The sequence below is a fragment of the Myotis lucifugus genome, unplaced genomic scaffold (assembly GCF_000147115.1).
Source record: "Myotis lucifugus unplaced genomic scaffold, Myoluc2.0 scaffold_7, whole genome shotgun sequence".
Lineage (NCBI taxonomy): Eukaryota > Metazoa > Chordata > Mammalia > Chiroptera > Vespertilionidae > Myotis > Myotis lucifugus.
This window is the reverse complement of record NW_005871055.1, coordinates 19820647-19833703: the sequence shown is the minus strand read 5'-3', so window position 1 is coordinate 19833703 and position 13057 is coordinate 19820647. Positions and strand designations below refer to the sequence as shown.

The 13057-nt window shown below is 43.4% G+C and overlaps 1 protein-coding gene and 1 pseudogene across 1 annotated transcript in view; both read left to right on the top strand.

Moving 5' to 3' along the window:
* LOC102440557 (serine/threonine-protein kinase DCLK1) overlaps positions 1-13057 on the top strand; it is a 518233-nt gene that overhangs the window by 335951 nt on the left and 169225 nt on the right. The window lies entirely within an intron of this gene.
* Positions 12780-13057, top strand: part of LOC102419252 — a 1623-nt pseudogene continuing 1345 nt past the window's right edge.

The following is a 13057-nucleotide window of genomic DNA, read 5'->3' as shown; positions in this document are numbered from 1 at the left end:
ATTATTATGTAGGAGAATTGAAAGACTAATTTATTCTTTTTCTAATTTTTATTTATTTATTATTATTATTATTATTATTATTATTATTTATTGTTTAAAGTATTACATATGTCTCCCTTTTCCCCCATTGACCTCCTCCCTTCCACCCCTATCCCCAGCACATGGTCTCACCTCCCTAGTGTCTGTGTCCATTGGTTATGCTTATAGGCATGCATACAAGTTCTTTGGTTGATCTCTTACCACCACCACCACCACCGCCTTCCCACTGAAGTTTGACAGTCTGTTTGATGCTTCTCTGACTCTGTATCTACTTTAGTTCATCAGTTTATGTTGTTCATTATATTCCATAAATGAGTGAGATCATGTGATATTTATCTTTCTCTTGATTGGCTTATTTTGCTTAGCATAATGGTCTCCAGGTCCATCCATGTGGTTGCAAATGGTAAGAGTTCTTTCTTTTTTACAGCAGTGTAGTATTCCATTGTGTAGATGTACCACAGTTTTTAATCTACTCATCTGCTGATGGCACTTAGGCTGTTTCTAGCTATTGTAAATTGTGCTGCTATGAACATAGGGATGCATATGTCCTTTCTGATTAATGTTTCTGGTTTCTTGGAAAATGAATTGTGTTATGTCACAGCTGAGTTCATGCACTATCATGTTTTAACATATTTTAGTTACATCTCATACTTCTGAGATATCAGGGATTTTCCATTTATCTTTCCAGCCAAGAACAGTTTTTTTACCTTATGCTAAAATCACCAAATGAACAGATAAAAATCCTGAGGTGTTTAGCAAGAGGAACTACCGAACAATGTCACATGTGTGAAACAGGAAATGAGATGTGGTTGAAGCAGAAACAGCCCCTGTTAGTAGATAGTTGACTGTACCGTTACCATTGAAGAGCACCTATATATGGCAAAGGTGGGCTAACGCTCTTCATGGATGATGAACTCCTTGAGGACAAAAACTGTATCCTGGAACCTTTGTGGTGTCCTCCAGAATACTTGATAAAATTTGTTAATTGTCTGATCACTTTCTATTAGGTAATAACTGATATCTAACTTTTTCCTAAGTTTAAGGCACAGAAACACCTCACACAAATATATTACTAAATAGAACTGAAAAAACTTGACAGTGGTTCACCAGTTATGAATGCTAAGGATGATTCCACTGAATTAAATTAGTTTTAGGTTTTTTCTCATCACTGACTCATTCCATATTGGTGCAAAGTGAGAAAGGTGGTTTGCCTTGATTTTGACTCATACTGTGGAGATTAAGAATTAGTGATGAAGGTTACAGTCATCAGAAGCTGCTGGAAATAGTGTAATAATGCCTATAGTTTTATTCTTTTTATTGTGTTTGAATGAAAAATCTTAAAAAATAAGAATGCAAAAATGTCTGGATAATCATTGTAGGTATTGTGATTGAACAGCATATTGTGTCACATTCCCCTTAGTAAGATGAGGGTACATTAGAGCATTAAAGCCTCTTAAGATATGTCCCGGCTGGTACCAGGAAAGGCTATTAAGATATGGTTTTGACTCATCCAAGGCTATTATTTACCTTTGGCTAAAATCCACACTGTAATGTGTTGTTACAGAGCATTTATATTAAAGTAAAGTGATGTAATTCCAGGGATCAGAATAACAAAAACATAGGAGAGAAGGTTAGAAAATCTTCATTTACCCTGCCCTCTACCCTAATCAAGAGAATCTGAAAAGGGAAAGAGGGCAGATGAGAATAAACAAAAAGGGAAAAGGATCTGCAAAGATGAGCCCACTGAAAATGTGATTCTTAATGAAGCCTTTTCCTAGCGGCTACAGAGATGCTAAGGACAATCCAGTGACAGATCAAAGTAATTTATTTTGCACTCAGCTCTACTCAAAACTCACCACAATCTCAAATTTTAACTTTTTTAGCAGCTTTATTGAGATATGCTTTACAAACCATAAAATTCATGCATTTAAAATGTGTGTATGACTCAATGGTTTTCATTATATTCACAGAATTGTGCAATTTCACTGCGATGAAGTTTAGAAATTTTTTTATCAACCCCAAAATAAACGCATACCCATTAGCGGTCCCACAGTTCATTTGTATTCAAACAGAAAGAGAAAAATCCTATATGTATTTATAAACTTAGATTTATAATGCAGTCATTTTGTTTTACCAAAGTAATGTTATAATTTGGGATAAAACTACTGTGATTATTATAGCTCTTACACGGAAATGATAACTTTAAAGTTGGAAAGTTTAAAATAGAATCCAGGGAAGAATAACCAAGATGGCAGCATAGGTAAATGCAGTACTCACTGCCTCCCACAACCACATCAAAATTACAACTAAAATACAGAGCAACCATTATTCAGAGCCACCTGAAAACTGGCTGAATGGAAGCCCTACAACTAGAGAAATAAAAAAGAAAGCACATTGAGACTAGTAGGAGGGATGGAAGGGTAGAATGGGTTGGTCTGACACCCACATACTAATATACTGATTTTTTAGTCAGGAGGGATATCTCCAGGGCCTCCCATGAGAAGCAGGAGGTCCCAGTGGCACACCAGCCCCCCCAGCCCAGGGTTACAGAGCTGAGAAGAGAAGTTTCCATGACTTTGGGCTGTAAAAACCAGCAGGGATTGTGGCTGAGTGACACAGAGGCTGCTGGAGTTCCCAGTGTTCCTCTTAAAGGGCTGGTGCACAAACTTACACAGTCCTGTTTCCTCTGAGCTCCAGTTCCTGGCAGCGGCTTTGTGGGAATCCAGGGATATATGGGAACTGCACTGTCTGCCATGAGGGCAGGAACTCTGGGACACTTTCTTCCAGACAGGGGTGCTCACTGGGGTCATTGTGCTGGGACCTCCCCCATTGCAGAGCTGACTGGCAGCCATATCTGAGTTTCCATCAGCGTGGCTCACACTGTTTGCTCTACCCTGGTGATTCCCTGAGACCCTACCCCATCCAATTTGCAGATGCTTTCCCATATGAATGGCCTGTACTGGCTCAGGTTTCAGACTTTGTGAAATCTCTTAAACAAGCAGCAGCTGGTGTCAGCATGCCCCAAACCTATTAATAGGCCCAAGACCCAACACTAGCACCAACCTGCCTTGCTTCACAGTTGGGTCTTGCCTGAGCACTTCCTAGCCCAATTCAAGTAGTAGCCATATCTCTCTGTAGCTCCTGCTGGGTGACCCCAGACAGTGGTTGACTTTGCACCTCCCAAGAGGCCCCAGAGCCAATGCACCCAGTGGACAGCTTCAGATCCTATCATATTATAACTCTACACATCCACAAGTGACACACTCAAGAACAGACTCATTCATTGAGCAGCAAAGCCCTACTGAAACAAGTCCTGCTGCATAGGGTGACTCCTACACAGCAGTTATTCCATTGTAGATGCAGATCATCCTCTTAGCCAATTGGCCTAGAGGCCAATTCCTCCCAGTGACAACATCAATCAAGGCTTAACTATAAGACTGTGCACACAGCCTACACACAGGGGCATACTTAGACTTGGGAGCCTGAGCCACTGGGACCTATAGGACACTTATTACACAAAGCCACTCTACCAATTACAAGAGACATAGCAGCTCTATCTAATACAAAGAAAGAAACACAGGTAAAGTGCCAAAATGGGAGACAAAGAAACATGTTACAAATGAAAGAAATGAAAGCAAGCAAATTACTGGATACAGAGTTCAAAACAATGCTTATAAGGTTATTCAAGGGTCTTAATGAGAGTTTCAAGGGACTTAATGAGAGATTTAAGGTATTTGGTAATACTTTCAAGGATCTTAGTGAGAATGACAAAGACATAAAAAAAGACCAATCAGAAATTAAGAATACAATAACTTAATAAAGAAAAATTTACAGGGATTTAATAATAGGGTAGAGGATTCTGAGAATCAAATCAATGATTTGGAATATGAGGAAGCAAAAAAAAGAAAAGAAAAGAAAAGAAAACACCCAATCAGAAGATCAAAAAGAAAAAAAGAATAAAAAAATAAAGATAATGTAAGGGGCGTCTGGGACAACTTCAAGCATGCCAGCATTCGCATTATGGGGGTACCATGAAGAGAAGAGAGAGAGTAAGATACTGAAAACCTATTTGAAGAAATAATGACAGAAAACTTCCCCTGCCTGGTGAAAGAAATAGACATACAAGTCCAGGAAGCACAGAGAGTCCCAAACAAGAGGACCCCAAAAAGATCTGCACTAAGACACATCATAATTAAAATGCCAAAGGTGAAAGACAAAGAGAGAATCTTAAAAGCAGCAAGAGAAAAGCAGTTAGTTACTTACAAGAGAGCACCCATTCGACTGTAAGCTGATTTCTCAACAGAAACTTTGCAGGCCAGAAGGGAGTGGCAAGAAATATTCAAAGTGATGAATAGCAAGGACCTACAACCAAGATTACTCTACCCAGCAAAGCTATCATTTAGAATTTAAGGTCAGATAAAGAACTTCACAAACGAGAAAAACTAAAAGGGTTTATTACCACAAAACCAGAATTACATGAAATGTTAAAGAGTATTCTTAAAGAAGAGGAAGGAGGAGGAGAAGGAGGAGGGGGGGGGGGAGGAGAAGGAGGAAGAGGAGAAAAAATACAAACAATAAAATTGCAATAAATATATATCTGTCAACAATTGAATCTAAAAATCAAAATAAATGAACAAGAAATCTAATAAACAAAATAAACTGATGAATAAAATAGAATCAGAGGCATAGGAACATGGAAAAGACTGATGAATTTCAGAGGAAAATGGGGTGGGGGTGGGAAGAGATTAAACAAAGATTTTATATGCATATATGCTTTACCTATGGACACAGACAATAGGGTGGTGAAGGCCTGGGGTGGAGTGGGAACCAGATGGAGGGGGGCAAAAGGAGGGACATCTGTTATACTCTCAACAATAAAATTTTTTAAAAAATAAAATGAAATAGAATCCAGTTTAGCTCTTTGTAAACATTGTTATGATTTTTTAAAATGTTTATAAAATTTAACATTTTGTGCTACTTCCTTAATACATGACTCAACTATACAGTCATGTGCATTATTGGTCATTTCCAGAACCTACAATGTCACCCACCTAATGAGAACATTCTTTGAAAACACTTTGTAGCCTTTTGTTTAAACATCATATTGGATGGGTTTCTTATAATAATTAATTCCCAGAACATATAAAAGAAAATGTTTGCCAATCAGAACACAAAACAGTTAATTCTGAATGGCAAAATATTATAAAATTTAAAATCAGGAGAAAAAAATAAATATACTCTGTTTGTAAAACATATGTCCTAAAAACTGTTAAATTTCATAATATACAAAGAATATTTACCATCCAATAAAGAAAAGGATAAATGACAGAGAAATGGATGAACAAAATGGACAAGCAGTTCATGAGAAAGTCCCAATGACTTATAAATATATGGGAAAAAAGTTTTCAATTCTCTAGTAACAAAATATATATTAACATAACAGTGAGATACCATTTTCACTGAACAGGCAAAGAATGTGTTATGAAAACATGAAAAAACACATTCTCATACAAAGTTGATAAGAATAGGGATACTGTCAAATGGCACCAATGTGTAAAAATTTTAAAGGCACATCTGCCTTTGATCATTGATCCATCAACTGTGTCTCTAGAAATGTTTTGTGCAAGTGTACAAAAGTATATTATAAAGCTTATTGCAGTTTATTTGTCATAAAATAAAAAGTAAAAGCTATCAATTGAGATCTGGCTAAATAAATTATGATATATCCATTTAATGGAATACTATACTGCCACTAATAAGAACTAGGTCAACCCTAACTGGTTTGGCTCACTGGATAGAGCATTGGCCTGTAGACTGAAAGGTCCCAGGATCGATTCCGGTCAAGGGCATGTACCTTGGTTGCGGGCACATCCCCAGTAGGAGGTGTGCAGGAGGCAGGTGATCTATGTTTCTTTCTCATTGATGTTTCTAACTCTACCCCTCTCCCTTCCTCTCTGTAACAAATCAATAAAATATATTTTTTAAAAAAATTAACTAGGTCAACCTATATGGGCCAATATGGTAAGTTGTCCATTATGAATTGTTAGGCAGGAAAAAAAAAATCCAAGTGTCAACATTATGTATTACTAGGGGCCTGGTGCATAAAATTCGTGCATGGGGGGGTGTCTCTCAACACGGCCTGCACCCTCTCCAATTTGGGACCCCTGGCTCTTAACAGCTAGCCTGCCTGCCTGCCTGATTGCCCCTAACTGCTTCTGCCTGCCAGCCTGATCGCCCCCTAACCACTCCCCTGCTGGCCTGATAGCTCCCAACTGCTCTTCCCTGCCAGCCCGATCACTGCCAACTGCCCTCCCCTGCTGGCCCAATCACCCCCAACTGCCCTCCCCTGCCGTGACCTGCCTCCTCCGCTGGGACCCGCCTCCTCCACGCAAAGTGGCGGAGATACTGGGACCGGCCTCCTCTGTGCCTTGTGAAGCCACGGGACCGCCAGGCCTCACAGTGAAGAGCGGTCACTGGGCCCTGCCTCCACTATGCACTCAGCCATCTTGTGTTGGCCATCTTGTGGCAACATCATGCGAGGGCATCGCATGAGGGCGTGACGCCATTAGGCTTTTATTATATAGGGCTAGAGGCCTGGTGCACGAAATTTCTGCATGGGGGGTGGGGGTCCCTCAGCCTGGCCTGGATCCTCTCCAATCAGGGATCCCTCTTGCAATCCGGAACCACTGGCTCCTAACTGCTCACCTGCCTGCCTGCCTGATGCCCCTAACTGCTCCCCTGCCAGCCTGATGGTCCTAACTACTCTCCCCTGCCGGTGTGATCCCCCTAACTGCTCTCCCCTCCTGGCCTGATCACCCTAACTGCCTATCTGCTCTTCCCTCCTGGCCTGATCCCCCTAACTGCTTATCTGCTCTCCCCTCCTGGTCTGATTGCCCTAACTGCCTATCTGCACTCCCCTGCTGGCCTGATACCCTTAATTGCCTATCTGCTCTCCCTTCCCCTCTGTGCCCTTCTGACCCCTGGCACAGGCATGCAGAGAGCTCTCCACCACGGCCCCACCCCCACCCCCGTCCTGATTGGTCGTTACATGACTGTGTCCCAGCCAATTTGCATATTACTCTATTATTAGTATAGATATTCAATTTTAATACAAAAGAATGCATACATACATACATACATAATATACATACATATATTCATATTTGTGCGTGTTTTGGTAAGCACTGACATTTTATGAAATACCAAAGAAATCATCAGTGGTTACCTTTGGGGTGCTGAACTGAGAGTCAAAGGAAGTGGAAGAGAGACATTTTTAAATTTATGTCCTTCTTTAATATTTAAATTCATTCTAAAAATTTTTAATTTTATAAAATTTAGGAACATTTTTTCCATTTAAAAAGAAACATTTATATAATACAGAAAATTGGAAATGCAGAAAAAAATTATGTGCAGTCTTTTGACCTAGAGAAAAAAATTGCTGTTAAAACTTATTTAAAAATATCCCTTTAAAACATTTATTTGCATAACTGTCCACACTATACTCTGTTTTATAATGTACTTTTTTCACTCATAAACATTCCATATTATTAAATACTAGAGGCCCAGTGCACGCAATTTGTGCAATGGGGGGTGTCCCTCAGCCCAGCCTGCACCCTCTTCAATCTGGGACTCCTTGGGGGATGTCTGACTGCCAGTTTAGGCCCGATCCCTGTGGGCAGTCAGACACCCCTCTCACAATCTGGGACTGCTGGCTCCCAACCATTCACCTGCCTGCCTGCCTGATCGCCCCCAACCACTTCTGCTTGCCAGCCTGATCACCCCCTAACCACTTCCCTGGCAGCCTGATCAATGCCTAACTGCTCTCCTGCCAGCCCGATTGCCCCCAGCTACCCTCCCCTGCTGGCCCAGTTGCCCCCAACTGCCCTCCTCTGCTTGTCCGATTGCCCACAACTGCCTTCCCCTGCCGGCCATCTTGTGGTGGCCATCTTGTGATGACATGGGCATGGCCATCTTGTGACCACATGGGGGTGGCCATCTTGTGACCACATGGAGGCAGTCATCTTATGACCACATGAGGGCGGCCATCTTGTGACCACATGGGGGCAGCCATCTTGTGCGAGGTCATGATGGTCAATTTGCATATCATCTCTTTATTACATAGGACTAGAGGCCCGGTGCACGAATTTGTGCACAAGTGGGGTTCTTCTGGGTGGCCTGCAGGGATTGGGCCAAAACCCACAGTCGAACGCCACTTGCAGCTCCTCCCTGCTGCTCCTGCTCATCCCAGCCCCACTGTGCCTGCCACAGACTCGTGCCCAATCAATCCCAATTGGGAGAGGCTCATGCTGCCGCAGCAGTGCTCGCCAGCCATGAGCCCTGCATCTGGTGCCCTCCCAAGGGAAGTGGCTTGCGGGATCGACATCCCCTGAGGGGTCCTGGATTGCGAGAGGGTGCAGGCCAGGCTGAGGGACCCCACCGGTGCACAATCGGGCCGGGGAGGGACCGCGGGAGAGCTCCAGGGTGTGTCTGGTCCATCTCAATCAATCCCCATCAGCCAGACCCCAGCAGCAAGCTAACCTACTGATCAGAGCATCTGCCCCCTGGTGGTCAGTGCATGTCATAGCAACTGGTCGACCAGTTGACTTCTGCCATATGGTGGTTGGTGAACATAATAGTGAGCAATTGAGCAGCCTTAGCATATCATTAGCATATTACGCTTTGATTGGTTGTTTGGTTGTTCTGCCATTCGGTCTATTTGCATATTACCCTTTTATTATATAGCACATTAAAAATATTTTTTTAATATAGGATTAAAAAAATCCTTTATTTAATAAAGGATTTTTTATATCACATTAAAAATATTTTTTTCTTTATTGTTGAGAGTATTACAGATATCTGCTTTTCCCCCCATCCCCACCTGGTTCCTGTCCTCCCCAAGACTTTCACCACCTTATTGTCTGTGTCCATGGGCTATACATATATTCATATATGTTCTTTGGTTAATCTCTTCCTGCCCTCCCTCCCCCTTCCCTCTTAGATTCCTCAGTCTGTTCCTTGTGTCCATGTTTCTGGTTCTATTTTATTTGTCACTTTACTTTGTTCATTAGATTCCACATATAAGTGAGATCATGTGATTGATATCTGTCTTTCTCTTATTGGTTATTACAGTACTTTTAAATAAATGTATCATTATTAATTGCATGGCTATAATAGGCTGTTAGTGCATTTTGTCTTCATTTCCCTTCATAAATTGAAAGGGAAAGGCTTGAGAGAAAGCAATAATCAAAATAAAACTGTTATAAAAATAAAACTGTTATAGATGAGAATTAGATGGTGAATCAGGGAATCAAAAGCCAAGTTTCTTCTTAAGAAATAATATTATCACCTAGTATTAAAAAAACGATGAGGGAATGAATCTGAATTACACAATATCTTCCATTATATACCTAGCAAAATTAACAAAATGTAACATAAATAATTTTAAAAAAATCAAGAAATCACAAACTGTTTTCAAACAAAAAGGAACAAATTTAGTAAATAAACTTTAAAAAGTGGTCGCAAAAGAAAAACACAGGAAATTCTAGTGTGGCACAGCATGGCATAGCTTTTAACTCTCAATTTGAAATGATTTATTGCTTTAATTTAACTTTTTTGCACTGTTTGAATTTTTATTATGGGTATGTCAATGTAATAAGCATTCAAACCTGTGAAGAATTTCTCTGAGTTTATTTGAGCCAAACAGTCGATAAGTGCTGGGAAGCAAAATCTCAATGGATTTAGATGATGCTCTAGAGCAGTGGTTCTCAACCTTCCTAATGCCGCGACCCTTTAATACAGTTCCTCATGTTGTGGTGACCCCCGATTTCATTGTTACAAATTGAACATAATTAAAGCATAGTGATTAATCCCAAAAACAATATGTAATTATATATGTGTTTTCCGATGGTCTTAGGCAACCCCTGTGAAAGGGTCGTTCGACCCCCAAAGGGGTCGCGACCCACAGGTTGAGAACTGCTGCTCTAGAGAATTACAGTGTTGCACCTTATTTTATACATTACAATCAGATGAGGGGACATGAAATCCATTGGTTCTAGCATGGGGAGACTGGAGAAAGCAATGTGGGGGAACCTCTGGGATTAGATAAAAAATAAAATGATAAAAAAAATGATAGACACATACTTCTTTTACATAGGTGGGTAGAGGATTGTTACAGTCAACAATTAACTCAATAAGAATGAGGGGGTTTGTGGTGTCCACAGAACAGTGCCTGTGCTTTGAAGGATATGGAAAAAAGAAAATTACTGTAACATTCCAAAGATTTGTTATCTTAGATGCAAAAAGACAATAGACAGTCTCAGTTAGGATAAAGATTGACCTTAGTCAGGGAAGATGCCAGCCTAGGACATTGACTACCCACCATAAATTGCTTTTGGTTAAAAACTTTTAATTTTAGACCATCCTTTGTGGTTATTTTAGGCCTCTGAGTTTATAAGGCCGCCATGCAGGTCTTCTCTCAGCTAGTCAGATTAGCATGTGGCCACTCTTCGTCCACAGATATATGTCATTTTTGTAAAAATAAATCCATTATAAAGCATTGTGATAGATTAATTTGAAAGAAAAAGTGAAAATTATGCAGAAAATGTTTTGCGAGTATAAACATGTTTTTTAAGTGGGGCCCAATAGACCTCACTAGAATTCTGTAGTTGCTAAAACACCATTGTGTTCAATGTCTTCTCTCTTAGCTTAAATGACATTTTGGGTTTCTTTTTTTTTTTTAAAAATATATTTTATTGATTTTTTACAGAAAGGAATGGAGAGAGATAGAGTTAGAAACATCAATGAGAGAGAAACATCGATCAGCTGCCTCCTGCACATTTCCCACTGGGGATGTGCCCGCAACCCAGGTACATGCCTTTGACTGGAATCGAACCTGGGACCTTTCAGTCTGCAGGCCGACGCTCTATCCACTGAGCCAAATCGGTTTCGGCACATTTTGGGTTTCTTTAATGTTTATAAGGTACATGATGTTCCAGGAAGGATGAGGAGAACAAGATTAGTTGTCTGTTTTTTAACAAGAATTCCTATCTAATAAAAGAGAAACATGATAATTAGCCGTACCTCTGCTACCCTTCCCATTGGCTAATCAGGGTGATATGCAAATTAACTGCCAGCCAAGATGGCGGCCGGCAGCCAGGCAGCTTGAAACTAACAGGAGGCTTGCTTGCTTCAGTGATGGAGGAAGCCAACGTTCCCCACCTGCTGCTGCTGGCCTCTGAGCTTGCAGTTTGAAACATTGTTACAAATATAGAAGCTAAACAAAACCCCAGTAATCTGCTTTCAGCCAGCCGGGATCTCAGAGCTGGAGTTAGCAGGACCGCAACAGTGTTTCGATTATAGAACCCAAACAAACCAGATACCTGCTTTCAGCAGCCGAGGCCTCAGAGCTGGAGCCAAGCCTCAGAGCTAAAGCTGGCCCAGAATAAAAAAAAAAGAAAAAAAAGGAGCAGTTGGGAGCTTCAGTCACCTGCCAGCCTGAAAACGGCCCTCAGCCCCTCACCCAGACTGACCAGGCACCCCAGTGGGGACCCCAACCCTGAAGGGGGTATGACCAGCTGCAAACAGCCATCATCCCCTCATCCAGGCTGGCCAGGCACCCCAGTGGGGACCCTCACCCTCATCCAGGACACCCTTCAGGGCAAACCAGCCGGCCCCCACCTGTGCACCAGGCCTCTATCCTATATAGTAAAAGGGTAATATGCCTCCAAGCACCGGGATCAGCGTGACAGGGGGCAGCACTCAAACCCCCTGATCGCCCTGCGGCTCTGTGTGTGACAGGGGGCGGGGCCACAACCTCCCTATCCGCCCTGCTCTGTTCGTGACAGGGGAATGTGCCCCAACCCCTTGATCAGCCCTGCTCTGTGCCTGATAGGGGGGAGCTCCCCAACCCCCTGATCGCCCTGCGGCTCTGTGTGTGACAGGGTGTGGCCCCCCAACCCCCTCCCCATGGGCCCTGCTCTGTGTGTGACGGGGTAGAGCCATAACCTCCCCATCGGCCCTGCCCTGAGTGTGACAGGGTGCGGCGCCCCAACCCCCTGATCTGCCCTGCTCTGTGTGTGACAGGGGGTGGTGCCCCAATTCCCCTATCGGCCCTACTCTGTGAGTGACAGGGGGGAGCTCCTCAACCCCCTGATCAGCTCTTCTCTGTGCATGACAGGGGGTGGAGCCCCAACCCCCCTGATGGGCCCTGCTCTGTGAGTGACAGGGGGCAGCGCCCCAACCCCCTGATCGGCCCTGCTCTGTGCGTGACAGGGGGTGGGGCCGCAACCTCCTCATCGACCCTGCCTTGAGTGTAACAGGGTGCGGTGCCCCAATCCCCCAATCTGCCCTACCCTGAGCATGACTAGGGGTGGCATCGCAACCTCCCGATCTGCCCTGCTCTGTGCATGACAGGGGGCGGCACCCCAACTCCCCAATCGGCCCTGCTCTGAGCCTGACCAGGGGCTGCACCTAGGGACTGGGCCTGTCCTCGGCCACCCGGGAGCAGGCCTAAGCCAGCAGGTCGTTATCTCCCGAGGGGTCCCAGACTGCGAGAGGGCACAGGCCGGGCTGAGGGACCCCGTCTCCCCACCCGAGTGTACAAATTTTTGTGCACCGGGCCTCTAGTCCTATCTAATAAAAGGGTGATATGCAAATTAACCGTCACTCTGACACAAAGATAGCGGCACCCAGTCCCCTCAGGTCCGCTGGAGTCCCCAGTCCTTTCAGCCCGACTGATTACTATGGCAAGTGGACTGAGAAGGTTTTCAGCAAGTGTGAGAAGCAAGAGTGAGAACCAAGCCTTGGTGGGATCAAGGGAGAGACGGAGGGCTCAGGGCCACTGCTGCCCGGGGAGGCCCTCGGAGTATAGTTCTGAAACGCAGGGACCCGCTCCAGCAGCGTTGGGAGAGCACGCTGCCGCCCACCCACCGCCAGGTTCCTTCTAGGAAGCAAGTCCAAGTCGTAGCCACAAGGCCTGGTGGGGTTGTCTCACCCTGGACCATGTGGCGGGGGCAGCGAG